Genomic DNA, 16,131 nt, shown 5'->3' with positions numbered 1-16,131 from the left:
TCGACAAAGTGTACAAAAAATTTATGTAATATTATAATATGTATAAACAAATTCAATTTGTATTTCAAAACATTTATTTGGTTTTCATTAATAGCGTTTAGCTTTCTCGCTTGTAAGGTTTCGTTCGACAATTTTGATTGAGTTTTAAACCACAAATAAAATCAAGAAACGGTGATTTATAAAAATTGTTCGTTTCCATAAAATTTAAATAGCAACCGCAGGCAGCTCCGAAGAAAGTCTCGTCTCTATTAATAAGACGACATAATTAGCGAGGAGAGGCGGGAAACTCTAAACAAACGTCAAGTTAACCGCTGAGAAAGTTAAGTTAAACATACTAAAGTAACTGTTATCCATCTTCGTTACTCCGCTGTCAGTTACTGGTATGTTCTGTGGAACAAACTGCGGCCAAAACGTTTCGATCAGTTTAGTTCACGTTTTAGAGACAGTTTTATAACCCGCGTCAAGATTAACAGAAAATCATTCACTTGTTTTTCTTACAAAATTCGTCAAATCCTAAATCAGAATTTTTTTTTGGTTACTTTCTTAAATCGTAAATCGCTACTTAATGATTTTTTTTGCATCTCTTGAGTCGGGTTGTAGTCACGTAGTGTTTTACGATTCGGGATCTCTACCACAATTTAATTTTCATTTTTTTAAATATACGAGTATTTGAAAAAGGGTTCAGAAAAAAACTCCTAGGTATTTTTATATGCCAAAGTATAATAGTTATCCTTGGCACTATCCCACTGCATTCTTCTTAGGCATGCTGAGGATCAACTGTTCACTACTTAGAAAGGATGAATTACACTGACACATTTAAATCGAAAACTCGGCTATTTTGAGGAAAACAATTTTTCGACAGCGTCAGCGCAGATAGTTTTATCTTTCGGTTTCCAGAACAAACCTGCCTCTAGTTATGCTGATTTAAAGAGCAACTGAACGTGGTCACTTCGTAGTTTGACGTCATTTACAGCAGTTAAATTATTGGAGTTTGAACCGTCTAGAGCAGTGATCGCCACACAGTAGCTCGTGAGCTACCGGTAGCTCGCCTGGGTATTTTCGGTGGCTCGCATAGGATATTAAATTTGCCTAGTAAATTTTATTATAGAACTACGAAAATAAATAAAAAATGTGCTAAACTTCAACGAATGCTTAAAAGGTTGCTGTCTACGTTTCCACTATGAAGGTTGTTAAGAGTAAATATAGAAACAGACTCACAGATTTACATCTTGATAATTGCATTCGGATGGGAGTGACAAGGTACTCACCGATAATTCAAAAAATTATGGAGGAAAGTGAATGCCATTCTTTTGACTAATTATTTTTACTCTTTATTTTTATGTTCATTTTTAATCACACCTATTTTCAATTATTATTTTGATTGTAAATTTATATTTAAAGTCGGCATTTTATGTTTCATTTGTGTAAACTAATATAAAAATATTATGTATGATACGATAAGGGCCGATGATAAAAAACTGTAAAGGAGGGAATTCGTATAGGTAGCTTACCAGACAAGTTCAATTTCTGAAAGTAGCTCACATCCTTATTGAGTTTGCAAACCACTGGTCTAGAGGGTGTGATTCTATAAAGTTCTGCGATCGCCCAGTTTCATTTCACCAGCAAAAATATTGACTAGTCCAACTTGTTAGCGTCCACATCGTGAACCCCGGGCAATGGGATCACACTCATAACGGTGTGATCACAGCAGATAATGAGAGATGTTTGATGAAAGGCGAGTTTCTGGCGCTTTCAAACCAGAACCAACCAGCTAAGAGAAAGTAACCCCGACAGAAATATCTACCAGAGAAGGCAACGGGAAACTACTTTGGTAATTTTTTCCCAGGAATCACTTTGGCGAGTAAATCCAATAAGCCTTTGATCTGGCTGCGGAGTAGCACAGGACCGAGATTTTTTCGCTGTTGTGATCACCAACGTCGAAAAGACCTGATAGCAGGCACCGCAAGAAGAAGAAACTATGTTTAAGAGGCAAATATTTTTACTGTTGGGAAATATTATGCCTTCATAATATCCAGCAATTACTTAAAAGTTCGTGGCCGGATATTTTGTCTTAGATATGTCTTTGTCTTAAATGTAAACGCCTTAAATATTTTACTTGAAATGATGTTTTGGTCCAATAAAAACAAATTTGATTAATTATGATACTGTTGGTTTTTTGTTATAATATAATATAAAATAAACTATTTTTCACGCCCACAAGGCTTTTACATACATTTAAATTTTATAAAATATGAGTATATAAACAATATAAAATTTAAAAATCACAATATAAAGCAACAAAAGATAGAACAGTGTTTAGAAGTAAAGTTGGTATAAAAAAAAAGAAGATAAAAACAACATATATTTTTTTAAATACAATATAAAGAAATAAAATATAGAAACAGTGTTATGAAGTCGTATAAAAATAAAAAGATGAGTGAATTAAGAACATAAATTTTAAAAATACAATATAATTATGATACTGTCGCCGATATATGTTATAGTCGGTAAAATGCTGTCCGAAACTTTAGTAAAACGGACAAGTATACCAACAAGAAACACATATTTTATTAACAATGTTTTGAGTTTGTCAACATTTTATAGACAAGGACTGAATGGACAAGGAGGTTTCAGCTCTTTAACTTCACAAACGTCAACAGGTGGAAGAATCTAAGGAATATAGATGGTCAAATATAGGAAAAATGGTGAATGTTACACAGTATGTAAAGTGGCCACTTAAACCAGCCAATGACATGACATAAGCCCAGTGGATGCCTAGACCTCTACGTTTCCTTCTCTAAAATAGTCTTTATCTCTGTTGTAATATTTGACATGTTTTATTATTTGAGTACATATTTGTTAGTTTTTTTTATCAATAATCGTTTTTTGGCAATTAATAAATAAATAAAATATTTCGCAATATTACACTGCTCCGTGCCATTTTGCAATAACAATAACTCAAACGCCCGAGATAAAGCGAACACCTACAGTTAAAATATGACCACTAACCGAAGTACGTAGGAAAGGTATGTTTTGGTAAATATATTTTACCGTTGGGGGTGGTTTAAGGTTAAGGGTAGAAGAGGAACGTCCCGGTTTCGACTCCAAGTGGAAAAACTTCTAATGAATATCTTATAAAAGTTACCTTAACTTTTAGAGTTTGAATTTCAAAAGAGGGCTTGAAATATTGGATATTCATTTGAAAATAATAAAGTTTTAATGTTATAATTTTTAGTCCATGTCCGGGCGCAGGTAAAATACAGTTTCAATATATTAGATCCAGAATCCTAAATGAGTGTTTTTGACTACATAAATAGTTAATTTAAACAATTGGTAATAATTTTTCACCCTGCATTTATTAAGAAAATGTTTTGTGTTATTCTTTCCGTTCTTCACAATATATTAAATATTTACGGACGATATTTTTTTTTGAAGAAAAGATAAATACTTGAGTTCATACTATTTATTCAAATATTGGGACCATTTCCAAAAAGTCGTAAATATTGGTTTTTTTAGGTAGAAATCCTAAAAAAATCAATCTAATGGGGATAAGTCCGCCTCATAGTATAATGATTGGCGCATTCACCTACCATGCCTATGGCTCCGGGTTCAATTCCTGGTAGTGTCTAAGATAAATATTTATTTTTAAGGTGGTTTATAAACACTGTCCCTATATTGGCACCTGAGCATGAGAGTTAAAAATACTATTTTGGAAATTAAACTCGTGACCTCTCGCATGTTAGTAAGACGCGTTTACCACTAAATTACGAGGAGAACAAACGATACAATTTCAATTAATAAAACATTAAAACAGATATTTACGTTTATTTGAATATTTTTGAGAAGAAAATACGGAAATCTAGATATTCACATAGCTTATGTCTGTCATTGGCTGGTTTAAATAAGCACTTTACACAATGTGTAATATAAACCATTCTGCTAATGTTTGATCATTTATGTTTCCACAACTCTTCCATTTGTTAATTAGATTTTTTAAATAAAATTATAACGGGGGCATTGGGGGAGACTAGGATAGAGTAATCGTGTATATCTCCCTCAATGTTGATTTAAATTAATTCAAACAATACTTTCACTGCGACTTAATTAAATTAGGGTAGTTAGTTAATAACCTTTTAATAAGTGGTGCTAAATGCGTGATAATGAAATTTATTTTTTGGTGACTTATATCTAAAGAGAATCGAACTTAGAAAATTAAAAAATATTTTTAATAATAATATAAGTTTACGATATTAAATTTATAAAATTTTGAGGATCTAAAAAGTTGCATTTTGGATTAAATTGAACGTAAAAATTATTTAAAAATATATTCCATACTACTTTTGGCCTTTAACCGAGGTTTGAAGTTTATAACTTTCTGAACATTTTGTTAGTCATCAATATCGATAAAAAAAATTTTTTGTTGGCAAAAATATAATTTAATTACATTACAAATTCGAACACGTTTTAAAACTACCAAAATGCAAAAAGTTTACACTTCGCGGAACTGATTCCGTTAAGCGCCTGGCTAATATAGACGAAAACAATAAAGCTTATTAAAACAATGCTACACATTTATTACAAAACAAAGTGCAACTCACGCCCTTAGATGCTTATTTAATAAGGTTTAATGCACATAATAAAATTTTATTGGATTGATTTTCTTACTTAAATACAAAATGACGGCCGGTTTAGCGCAAAAAATTTGCTTTTTCGAAAATTTCAAGCTCTGGTTGAGGGTTAAAAGTAGTATCAAATATTTTTTTGGATATTTTTTGCATTCTGAGTAATCCAAAATGAAACTTTTTGGAACCCTGTTATTTTAAAATTCGAAAAAAAAATCGGTCCACCCTAATGTTCATGTAGATAATTGACTATATCCGACAAAGGCTCTACATATTATTTGCCAAACTCACAGTGAAAGTAAGTAAATTCAATTAAAATCACGATATACTTTGATTTGAATGTTACACTGCGAATCAATCATGCAGCTACTTAAAGCAGTCAAAGCAAGGTCACAATCTCCGTAAATACCTTAACTTCCATATTAACTTCTTAAAAATATTTTTTCCTTTAGGGGGTGGAATTTAGCCTTATCTTTAATATTTGGACATACATAAAATATTGTTGCTTAAAAAATATGTGTATTTAAATATTGGTTGCACGAGCCGTATTCAGAATAAAGCTCCTCAAAATGGAAATATTTTTTCCCAACTTCTTTTTTTTGCGGTGGTTTTAAACCAGAAACCGGAAATTCTTTTCCAATTCTCAAGTTCCGGTTTGTGGTCCACACTCAATTAGCCGACTTCCGGTCGCCAAGTGTGCAAAGACCTTAACAACTCCAATTAAAAGTTTCCAGGACACTTACAATTAATTTCTTGGGATTTATTTATAATTGGAAATCTTTTCCTGCTCTGCGAGGATCTTTTAATAGAATATTTCCGGATTACGTCTTCTTTCTGGTGGAAATAATGAATGTTAATGCCATTTAATCTACGTAAAAAATATCATTCAAACAAGTAACTTCGTATACATTATTATCAGCTAATGCAGAGATTTTTATTTTGCTTTTATAATAACATTTTTATTTGAAATTTATAACTCTTACTGATTACATTCATTTAACAAAATAATATTTCTTTTTTAATATCGTATTCTATTGTTAATGATAATATTTTTAACATATTTTGTAAAGACTTTCAGAGTCTTTAATTTAGTTTTATCGGGTAGTTTATTGTATAATTTTAGTCCGGTGTATTAGTTTCACTCATTTTACCCCTGCATTCAAAACGAATATTTTTTGTAATGTATACTATTAAATATGTTTTAAACAGAGATGAAACTGTTGTGAATATGTGAGTCTATGTATTTATTTGACTAATAATCTATTTTTAGCTCAATTAAATGATCACTTTATCGCTGTTAAGCATTCACCGTTCCGCCTAAATTGAGTTTTCCGCCATATTGCGGCATTTTTCGAATATCTGTCTCGAAATTTCAGAAGAATATTGTGATATCCTTATGAATTTTTGGGATATGGCATTAAAAAAATTGAGATTAGAAACGTATTTGACCAACTAAGCGATACACACCGGATGCGGACTAGGAAAGCGATTGGGGTTAGTGGAAGGGATGCTAGTCCGAGACATTAAGGATTAACTATTTTTAAATATTATAAAAACAAGTTTCAACATTAGGTTTTTTTTTAGTTTACCTTGAGGAATGTTCCCAAAAAGTTTCGCGGTCTGACCCAGAATCAACCTGTATATTTTTGATTTGAATATTATTAAATGAAAATATGTTATATACTTCTATTATTGAAAAGGGGTAACTTTCCAAAAAAAATTCTCGACAGCTTCATATTTTTACCTTTGTTGAAAAATAAATAATATTACATGTAGGAAGTGAAAAATTGATAAGATTTATTCAATTAATTTAGAAAACCTGTAAATTTTCAGTTATTTCCATCAATAACATTGATATAAATTTAGAATTTGTCTACAAATGTTTGGGACAGCCAAAGTATTGTTAACATAATCAGTTAATAAATCTAGATTGTTTTATCAGGTTTTTTTTTGTTGGTATTTTGTGTATATATAAATAAAACAAACTAAATAAACCATCACACCTTTCCCCGTAGTGGTGGCAGAGAGGATAGAACGCCACTTAAATGACGCTAATTAAATTAAAATGCAAATCTTACTGTGCACCTTCAACATAGTAGTTGTACATAAAAAAACACAACTTGCTGATATGAATCATTCTTTTAGTAGTTAACACTAACGTGCACTGATTCAAATATATGAAAATGCTTTATCACAATGTTAATGCTTTAAATATTAATAATAAAGATTAAAACATGTTGCAACATAGAGGAAAAACATTTTTGAGAAGCGAATATGGAAGTCTAGGCGTTTACAGGGCTTATGATTCCATATTTCGTACTCAAAAATGTTTTCTGTTGCAACGAATTTAGATAACTCCTTAGGAAGGAAATCTAGCCTGTCTACAAACATTAAGTCATACTCAAAACGTTGTAGATAAAAACAGTTCATGAAATCAACAGAAAAACAAAGCATCATTTTTATTCCATCTTTACTCAGTACATCGCACCTTTTCAGATAATTCTAATTTCATCGTGTATATGAAAAGGCGGTGGGCCATTTCTAATCCAATCAGGTGCGGCGAACTTTTCCAGAAAATTACTCCAGCAAGCTTTATTCAGTAATGAAGCGATACATATGCCAGCGAGGTGCCCAAGGATGGAAAAGTCCTGAAATTATGGATTTGGTATCCTTTGGGTGAACTCTCTATCTTATTTCATAGAGTGCTTTATTTCCTTTTTTCATCTCAAATTTAGCGCGTGAGAGTTTGTAAATACTCAAATAAATTACAACTTTTTAAGAGATAAATAAGATCCCTTTTAATATTCTTTTTTTAATTTTTTAAAATAAAAATGCGTCTTATTTATTGTTTCGGCATTTACTTTGTGAAAAAACATTTTGAATTTAAATAAAATGAAATACTTGTAATTTGTAATTTTTACCACATAAGACTTTATTATATATTAATACAAGTCGTTTCAGGTATTCTTAATTACCCATCATCAGGTATAAATATAAACTAAACTAAAATATATACACAGATTAGTACTTAGGTTCTGATAGGGTCGGTTGAAAGGGGCAAGGAAATGTGTGGTAGAATGGGTGCGGTTTTCCTGATTATGGGGAATATTGATAGCAGGGTTGAAGAATTTTGGAATCAAATATTTATATTTTATTTATTTTTATTTATAATCATATTTATTTATTTATTTTATTTATAATATTTTTTAAGTGGCATGGTTGCTTGGATTACAAAGGGGTAATGATTCCTATTTTGAAATAGAGCAATCTCTTAATCTGTCTTCATTGGAGAGACGTAGAACTGAGATGGACCTTATATGCATTTTCAAAATACTTAATGCTTTAAGTGATGTCTCATCTCTGTTGCAATCAATTTCTTTTCATGTTCCCAACCGTGTCACCAGAAGTCAAAATCTGCTATTTATAAAATCTTCCATGAGCAACTTTGGTTTTTATGCCCCAATGTCCAGAATGTGTAGATTAGTCAATTCATCACACGACTTGGAATTTTTTGGGATAGATCTTCCGACTTTTCGTAGATCTCTTCGCGACTAAACAGTGTGGGATAAAGTTGGATTGGCATGGTTTAGCTCAAAGTTGTAGGTCTTTCGTTTTTTTAAATATAATGTATACAATTATTGTTTTGCCCTTGTTTGTCTTTGCCAAATAGTTTTATGTTCTTTTTGATCAGTTTCTTGCATTTATGTTTCTTCATGTAACTGTTGTAATTGGCTTAGGCCGTACATATAATAAATAAATAAGCAAAGTTTTCTCCGTTTTTATTTTGTATTTTAATATTTTCTAAATTATTCATTATGATATCATTTTTTATGACAGAATGTAAAAGATTAATTTTATAGGAATAAAAAGAATGGTTTGAATTCAAAATATGGTTTGCGGATTCAGAAAAACTAATGTTAGAAAGTCCACGGCGGTGTTCGTTAAGTCTATCCCCACACGTAATTTCATCCCCGATGTTTTTTTTTTTTAAGTTCTTTTTTCGATTTGGAGTTATCAAGCATTTTCCTTAAATAGTGCCATCCTAAGATTTTCCCAAATATTTCAATTTCGGGGGCATTTTTAAAGAGTTATAAATAACTCACTATTCGAAAATCTGAACCAACTTGTGTTAGAGAAGGGAACGGACCTCAAACCTTTGATGCGTGAATCGCGGTACCACAGGACCACAAATCGACCCAAATAATGAAATACAAATTAACTTTGTTTTTAACCACTTTTATTTTTTTTACTTTTTGAAAGTTTTACTAAGCGGTTTCAACACAAGCTTCTTTATCAAAGTATAATTAACTATATTATGTATCTTTTTGGGGTGATACCGTGTATGTTGGATTTGATCCGACGTCTCCGGGAAAACAGTTTTCCCTGAAGATGGCTCCTGCAATGGTAGCCGAAACGTCGGATCAAATCCAACATACACGGTATCACCCAAAAAAGATACATAATATTGATAACAGTGACCGTGAAAACCTTCGCACCTACTTAACGGATTACATCAATTTAACTTTTTTTTATTCTTTTTTAAGTTCATTTTCTATTGTTAATATTATTATTTTTAACATCTTTTGTTAAGGTTGTCTGAGTCTTTTGTAAACAAAACTCAAGTTTTATCTGATAGTTTATTGAATAATTTCAGTCCCCGGTTTATTAGTGTCGACTCTCTACTATCCTTGCCTCGTTTTAGAATATTGTATGTGATTTTATTCTGATTTCTCGTATTGTGTCCATGTTTACTACATTTTTTTTTCAAGTATTAGTTCTTTTTCTACAACTACATCAGTAGCTCATTTATTTATTTAGAATACAAACTGATTATACATAGAAACTATAAAAATAAAAGGGCTTACCATCCAATAACATGTATTCATTTAATTATACCAAAATAAAGCGACGATGGTTTAAAGTATATTAAAAAAACATACACTAAAAAATAAAATAAAAGAAAATAAATATGGACAAAACAAGGAGATAGTGGGAAAGAGAAGAAAGAGATTAATGAGGAATAGAGGAGGATAAATGAAAGTAGGAGAGGAACATTGAAAATTTGATAATTTTGAAAATTATGATTAAATTTTAAGGATTCTAGTCGAAAAAAAAGGTTTTATTTGATTGTTTAGTTTGTGTGAAAAGTTCTTAAGTTGCTGTTACATAAAGGAGGTCATATACTTAGTTTCATATTTCATTGTGCTGTTTTTATTTATTTATTTTAACACTTTATATACATACATATAAAGGCGGGCATATTGCCTTAAGGCAATTTCTTCCTACCTACCTAAACCGTTTGGATTGCGAAAATTAGAAGTTCACGGACATACTCATACTGAATCTTATGATTTTATACGAAATAAAAAACGAAAATTAACTAAAAAATTATCACTACACTATAAAGAGAACAGAAGAGATGAGAAGAAGAAAGAGAAAGGAACAACTGAAATATTTAAATAGTGACATTTTAATCTTGATTTAAATGTTAATAAAAAAGGGACGTCTCTAACATTAGTGGATAGATTATTCCACAATCCAGCAGCTATTACAGTAAAAGAGGAGAAAATAAAATTAGAGCGGCGAAGGGTATTAAAACAGTTCTTTCGTTACGAGAACGAAGAGACTGTCCGTGTTGTGATAGAGGTTGGAAGAGCTCTCTCAGATAAACAGGCAAAGTGGGATTATTTAAAATATTGTTTAAAAATCATAGAATGTGAATGTTTCTTTTATTCATGATACTGAACCAGTGTAAATGCGTGCGATATTCGGTTATGTGGTCGAATCTGCAAAGATTAAAGATATGACGTGTACAAACATTCTGCAGTCGTTCCAACGTATTTAGCAATTCAGAGTTAGCATCTGGATAAAATACATCTGCATAATCAAGGAGTGGAAGAGGTAAGCTTTGGACTAATGTTTGCTTAACTTTTCTTTGTAGTCTGTTTATGTCATTTTGGTTTCCTTTTCTCCATAGCAGTTGTGTAAAGTATTGAATTTACATTTTCTATACTTGCAACTCATACAAGACTGTAAATATTCCGTTCCTACCCAAATCCTTCCAATTTCAAATTCTTGAGCTTCTACCGTCCTGTGAGCAAGTCACATGTGAAAAGTTGTCTCTCTGATAAATCTTTATCATTTACTGTGTCGGCATATTTCGTACAAAGTGAAGTTAGTTTTGTATAAACAGGCTAAATTATACAGTTCATCAGCATCTTCACGATACCGGTTTCCACGCTACAGCAATAGTGAAGTGCTCCATATTAGAAACAATCAGAAGAACCTTAAAAGTGAGTAACAAATTACATACAGTCCACTAAATTCTAATTCCCTTTGTTATCAGTGTACAATGCCTGAAAGGCATTGAGCTGACCATTCAAGTTGCATACATCATAATTCAGAATACCAATAGAATAAAACCTATGGACAGGTGGAAAACGATTATAATTTACAATGTTAATAAAATTATTGACCGATTTAATAAATATTTGTGAAAACGTTATTTATTTATTTTAAAAATACGTAAAAACCTTAACGTGAAAGTTGGCAAAACTCCAAACTAATCTGAAAATGGTAAAATCGTCGCGTTTTACAGCTTCAAATGTGATAAACTTAAATCCAACTGCAATTTTTAGAGTTTAAGAAATAAGTATCATGTATCAATACTCTTTGATTTTATGGGAGAGACCAGACACTTTTAAACATTAAAGCAAGGAGATTTTATTACATGTACTGCCGAGACATATAATCTTCTATACTCACTATATATGTAAATGCCCCTTGGGCGTATTGTAAAATTAAATAAATAAATAAATATTAAGTTTTAACATAATTTGTGTCTGTTGATTTCCAAATTTATAAATGTGCCCCTAAAGTAAAAGTTATTTCGAAAGCAAATCTTTTGCATAAAAGATATTGTTTTTGTTATTACGTCACATATTTTATTTAATTCGATTACAATACTTCAAAACGGAATGTCAAGTATACGAAAGTGAGCATTGTCGACACCGCCTTCTGTTTATGTTCAATCAAAGGAGATTACATTATTAATATGAAAATACTCGAGTGAGAAAAAGAAGACAAATTTCTTTAGTTCTTATTTTTGTGTGACTCGTTACCATAGCAATGACACTTACTGTCAGTATTTTTTAAAGTTTTTTAAAAAACGGTTTTGAGACGTACCCGTCTCTTCGTTCAGACACTAATTACACTAACATGCAAATGTAATAAACAAACTGTACACCTTTATCATTATCATCATCATCTGCACCTCATGGTGCATAGGGCACTGCATTGGAATACCAATCGAAGCGTATCTTGATCATTTTTGTTATATGAAGGTCAGATGATCAGTCTTACTCTTCGGTACCAGTCCAGGGACTATGAAAAATATGCTAGTGTGAAAATACCCTTTTAAAAAAATATTTCATATCAACCATGTCGGGAATCGAACCCGAGTCCTCTTGAATGGTAGACAAACGCGCTGGCTATTACACCACGAGGCTGACAAACCATTATAATTACACAAAAATATAAAACGGACGTGCTGATAGGACGCATGCTACTAGAAGCTAAGCTCCGGTGATTTGCATGTTAGTGTCATGAGTAGATGTGGTAAAAAAAATCATTTTTTTCTCTTAACAGCTAAATTTTCCTCCTTTTATTAATTTACTCCTAAAATTTACTCCTTTTAAATAACCGAAACGCCCATCTGTAGTTCTGACGAAAAGACACGTCTCGAAACTAGTAGAAATAGAAAAGTCGGTATTTTTTTTGTACCTCTCTATCTCCTGACTAAACGAGACAAAAAAATCCTGTGTTTCCAAATATTGTTTATTTAACTCATGTTTGGTTTTTATGTCAGTTTTTTTCTCACGCGACTGGAAAATAAGAAACGCATATAAACTTTAAAGGCTTTTTTGAACCTCTGGATGGCATCTCAGTAAGCAGGTGCAAAGCCTTCAAGCAAGAGCCATAAACCTTTTATATGCCATCGTAAAAGGCTCATCTCTCGGACTATAGTAAATGTTTTTAATATCTCACCCCCTCGCGATCCCTCGGGCAACCCTTAAGAATAACCAATCAATTGGGGATTGAAACATTTATTATAAAACACGCTTTACGACGGAAGAAAAAGTAAGATTGTTTTTGCTTGAAACAAAATACCAATTATTGTTTGTAGTATTACAAGCTGTTACTTCGATGTAAAAGTATTCTTAACGTTTTCTGCAATGGCGAAACAAATGTTTTTTTTAGTTAAATAAGAAAAATAACGGGTGAGATGAATAATGCCGCAACCATTACACAACAAGAAAGGTTTATCTCCACTCGATTTTCTTATTTAAGATTTTTACCTGAAAGCAACCATCGAGTCAAAAACACTCGTCCAGGATTCCAGTTTTATTTTAAACACAGAACTTGGACTTCTTCATACGCCTGGACACAGAAAATGTACTCAAATGTCAATATAGACAATTCGGAAGATTTAGTCTACAATTGACATTAAGGCTGCAGTCTGATAAAACGCACGCAAAATAAGGAAATCATACGATTTTGCCATTTTAAAACGAATGTTTTTTTTAATCGCGCAATAATAAATAAATAAATAAAACGGGCTATGTATAGCGTGTGAGCTCGCCAATATATGACAGTAAAATTTTTATTGTCTTTGAATTTCCTAGAGTTTTAACCATCGAAAAAAAAGAAGATTGCAAATAAAATCAACAGACAATGGAAATTTGATGTGTATTATTTTAAAAGATTGTTTACAACAGAAAAATACATAGAAAAATATGCATTTTAATTTTTTATAATAAAAACAGTCTAGTAAATTCGAATAAATAAAAATACGCTTTATATTAACAATATTAATTAAAATGCAAAAATAACATTGAATACTTGAAAAATAAATATTACTGAGTGTTACAAACATAATTTAAAAAACGGATAGCGATTAAAAGTAAAATCTATCTTTAGTTTAATTCTTATAGCGATAAAAACATAAACATTATAAAACAGGAGTTATACAAATACAAAAATAATATTGTAACTAGGCGGCTACCTACACGGTTAAATTTCGAAACACCACGCAATTTCTTATCTCGGCTACGCTATGTAAAATGAAAAAAAATATTTAAATTAATAATTTCATCACGTCATGAAGTCGCCCCTGGGTAGCGCCTGCTAACGTCAATCAACAAAAACATCCTCGTTTTAATTACAATATTTCGGCTACGCCATAAATCTCTTTTTTTAAATAATTTCTCACGTCACAAAGTCGCCCCTGGGTAGCGCCTGCTAACGTCAATCAACAAAAACATCCTCGTTTTAATTACAATATTTCGGCTACGCCATAAATCTCTTTTTTTAAATAATTTCTCACGTCACAAAGTCGCCCCTGGGTAGCGCCTGCTAACGTCAATCAACAAAAACATCCTCGTTTTTATAACAGTATTTCGGCTACGCCATGAATTTCTTATAAAAAATGTCAAAACGTCACAAAGCCACTCTCTGAGTGTCGCTACTGACATCATTTACAAAAACATAATTATTTGTGCTTTTTTCAGGTACGCAACATTTTTTTTAAATACACCTACCTAACCGATAAAATACTATTAGTAATTAAACCAAGGTGTGCTTTAAAGTTCCGTATGGCCAAATAATATTATTTATTATTAGAATATTATTGACATGTAGTTCAAGCATTGCTGCATTCACGTTGCTTTACTTCTGAGAGCTCAACTGCTATCTTTTTCTATGGTTATGTTAATGTCATCTGTCATGTATTGGCGAGCTCACAGGCTATACTTACGCCATAAAACATTACCTGTACCGATAAGGGCATTGGTATGGTTGTAATATTCGCTTTCTAATAAGATATTGTTAGAAAGTAAATATTATAAACAGAATTATCTTCTTTAAAAAAAAAAGAGATTACAATTCGATAAAAAAAGGTTTCAACTAAAATATGTCAACAATGTTTGAGGATGGGCATAATTTTACGTAGAAATAAAGGAAAATGTCACAAATCTATATGTGATTTAAAATGCTTGTATTTCTTTTTAAAAACAAAAAAATGAGATTTGGTTTCAGTCACTTTCATGTTCAATTTATTATCTTTAAATTATGACAGCAAATTTTAGTTCAACACTTAGTCTTTATATGAGAACCCAGATTCCTAATTTTAGTTTAAATTTGAAATGGCGTAATCTGTCGGTCTAAAAGTAATTATATGTTAGTAAAATAAAACTTTTAAGTATATTTTTTAACAAAAATATCTTTAAAAATTGTTGTTCATATCTAATTTATGTTTTTTTATTATTGCGCGATTAAAAAAAACATTTGTTTTAAAATGAAAAAATCGTATGATTTCTTCATTTTGCGTGCGAATTACTAGACCACAGCCTTAAAAGAATATTCCTACAACAAACTTCACCAAATAATAAACAGATGTCACCTATGAGAAACAGCGCAATTCTCAATTTTATTTCTTATACATAAAAAATACAGGAATGTACTCACCAATTTAAAAATGCAGGTTTTGAGATGCAGTTTGCAGTTTTTCGAGATGGAGTTCTGAAACAAGAAAAAATACGGTTAAATATTTAAAGAATACAGCAATTTCAGAATATTGTTCATGTCAAATGATTTTTTTATACATTATTAAATGACCCTTTCAAATTACTTTATTGGTCTCGTAGCGTAATGGTCAGCGCGTTTTCCTATCATGCAAGAGGTCTCGGGTTTGATTCCCGACATGGTTGATATGAAATATTTATTTGAAAGGTGTTTTTACACTAAAATATTTCTTAATCCCTGGACTGGCACCTGAAGCATAAGACTGATCATCTTACCTTCATGTAACAAAAAAGATCAAGATACGCTGCAATTGGTGTACCAATGCAGTGCCATATGCACTATTAGATGCGTAAAGGGAATGATGATTTAAAATTACTACTTAAAAATAATGTTTTATTTTATCATTATCTTAATTTTCTAGAATATTCTTGCTGGAAATTTTATTTATATTCTTTTAATTATTTTTCTTATTGGAAAGTTTATATCGACTCTTTAAAAAAAAAAAAAAAAATATTGATTAAATATATTTGAATTATTTTGCTTATGGGAAAATTTATATCGATTTTTTTCATATATTATTTTTGTATTTTACAATTTACAAAATAGTTAATAGGTTACAGGGCACAAACCGGCGCAATTAATTTTACAGGACAGCAAAAATAATAATAGAAACATTGTTTTTGGGACGCTGGGTTAATATCCGTACTAATATTACAAATGTGATAGTGTGTTTGTTTGTTTGTATGTGTTGTCTTCACGTCTCAACGCAGCGACCGATTGACATATTTTTTTTATATAGGGATAGCCGGATACGTGAGAATTAAAGTAGAATACATATTTCATCCCGATGAAATTATTTAAAAAAATAAAAAAAACATATAACAAATCAACAATGAGCAAAATTATCTGTAAATAAGTAGGCTGTCAG

At 31.0% G+C, this 16,131-nt stretch overlaps 1 protein-coding gene across 1 annotated transcript in view; it reads right to left on the bottom strand.

Annotated features, from left to right (window-relative positions):
* Positions 1-15,202, bottom strand: part of gogo (thrombospondin-1 like protein golden goal) — a 264,490-nt gene extending 249,288 nt beyond the window's left edge. Inside the window, exon 1 of the mRNA XM_088235559.1 lies at positions 15,147-15,202. The gene's annotated coding sequence lies outside the window, so the exon portion shown is untranslated. The remainder of the gene's footprint in view (positions 1-15,146) is intronic.
* Between the last annotated feature and the right edge of the window lie 929 nt (positions 15,203-16,131).

Source organism: Micrasema longulum, unplaced genomic scaffold (genome assembly GCF_059751315.1).
Source record: "Micrasema longulum isolate JH-2025_06_02 unplaced genomic scaffold, ASM5975131v1 h1tg001400l, whole genome shotgun sequence".
Classification (NCBI taxonomy): Eukaryota; Metazoa; Arthropoda; class Insecta; order Trichoptera; family Brachycentridae; genus Micrasema; species Micrasema longulum.
This window is presented reverse-complemented; position numbering and strand designations above follow the sequence as displayed.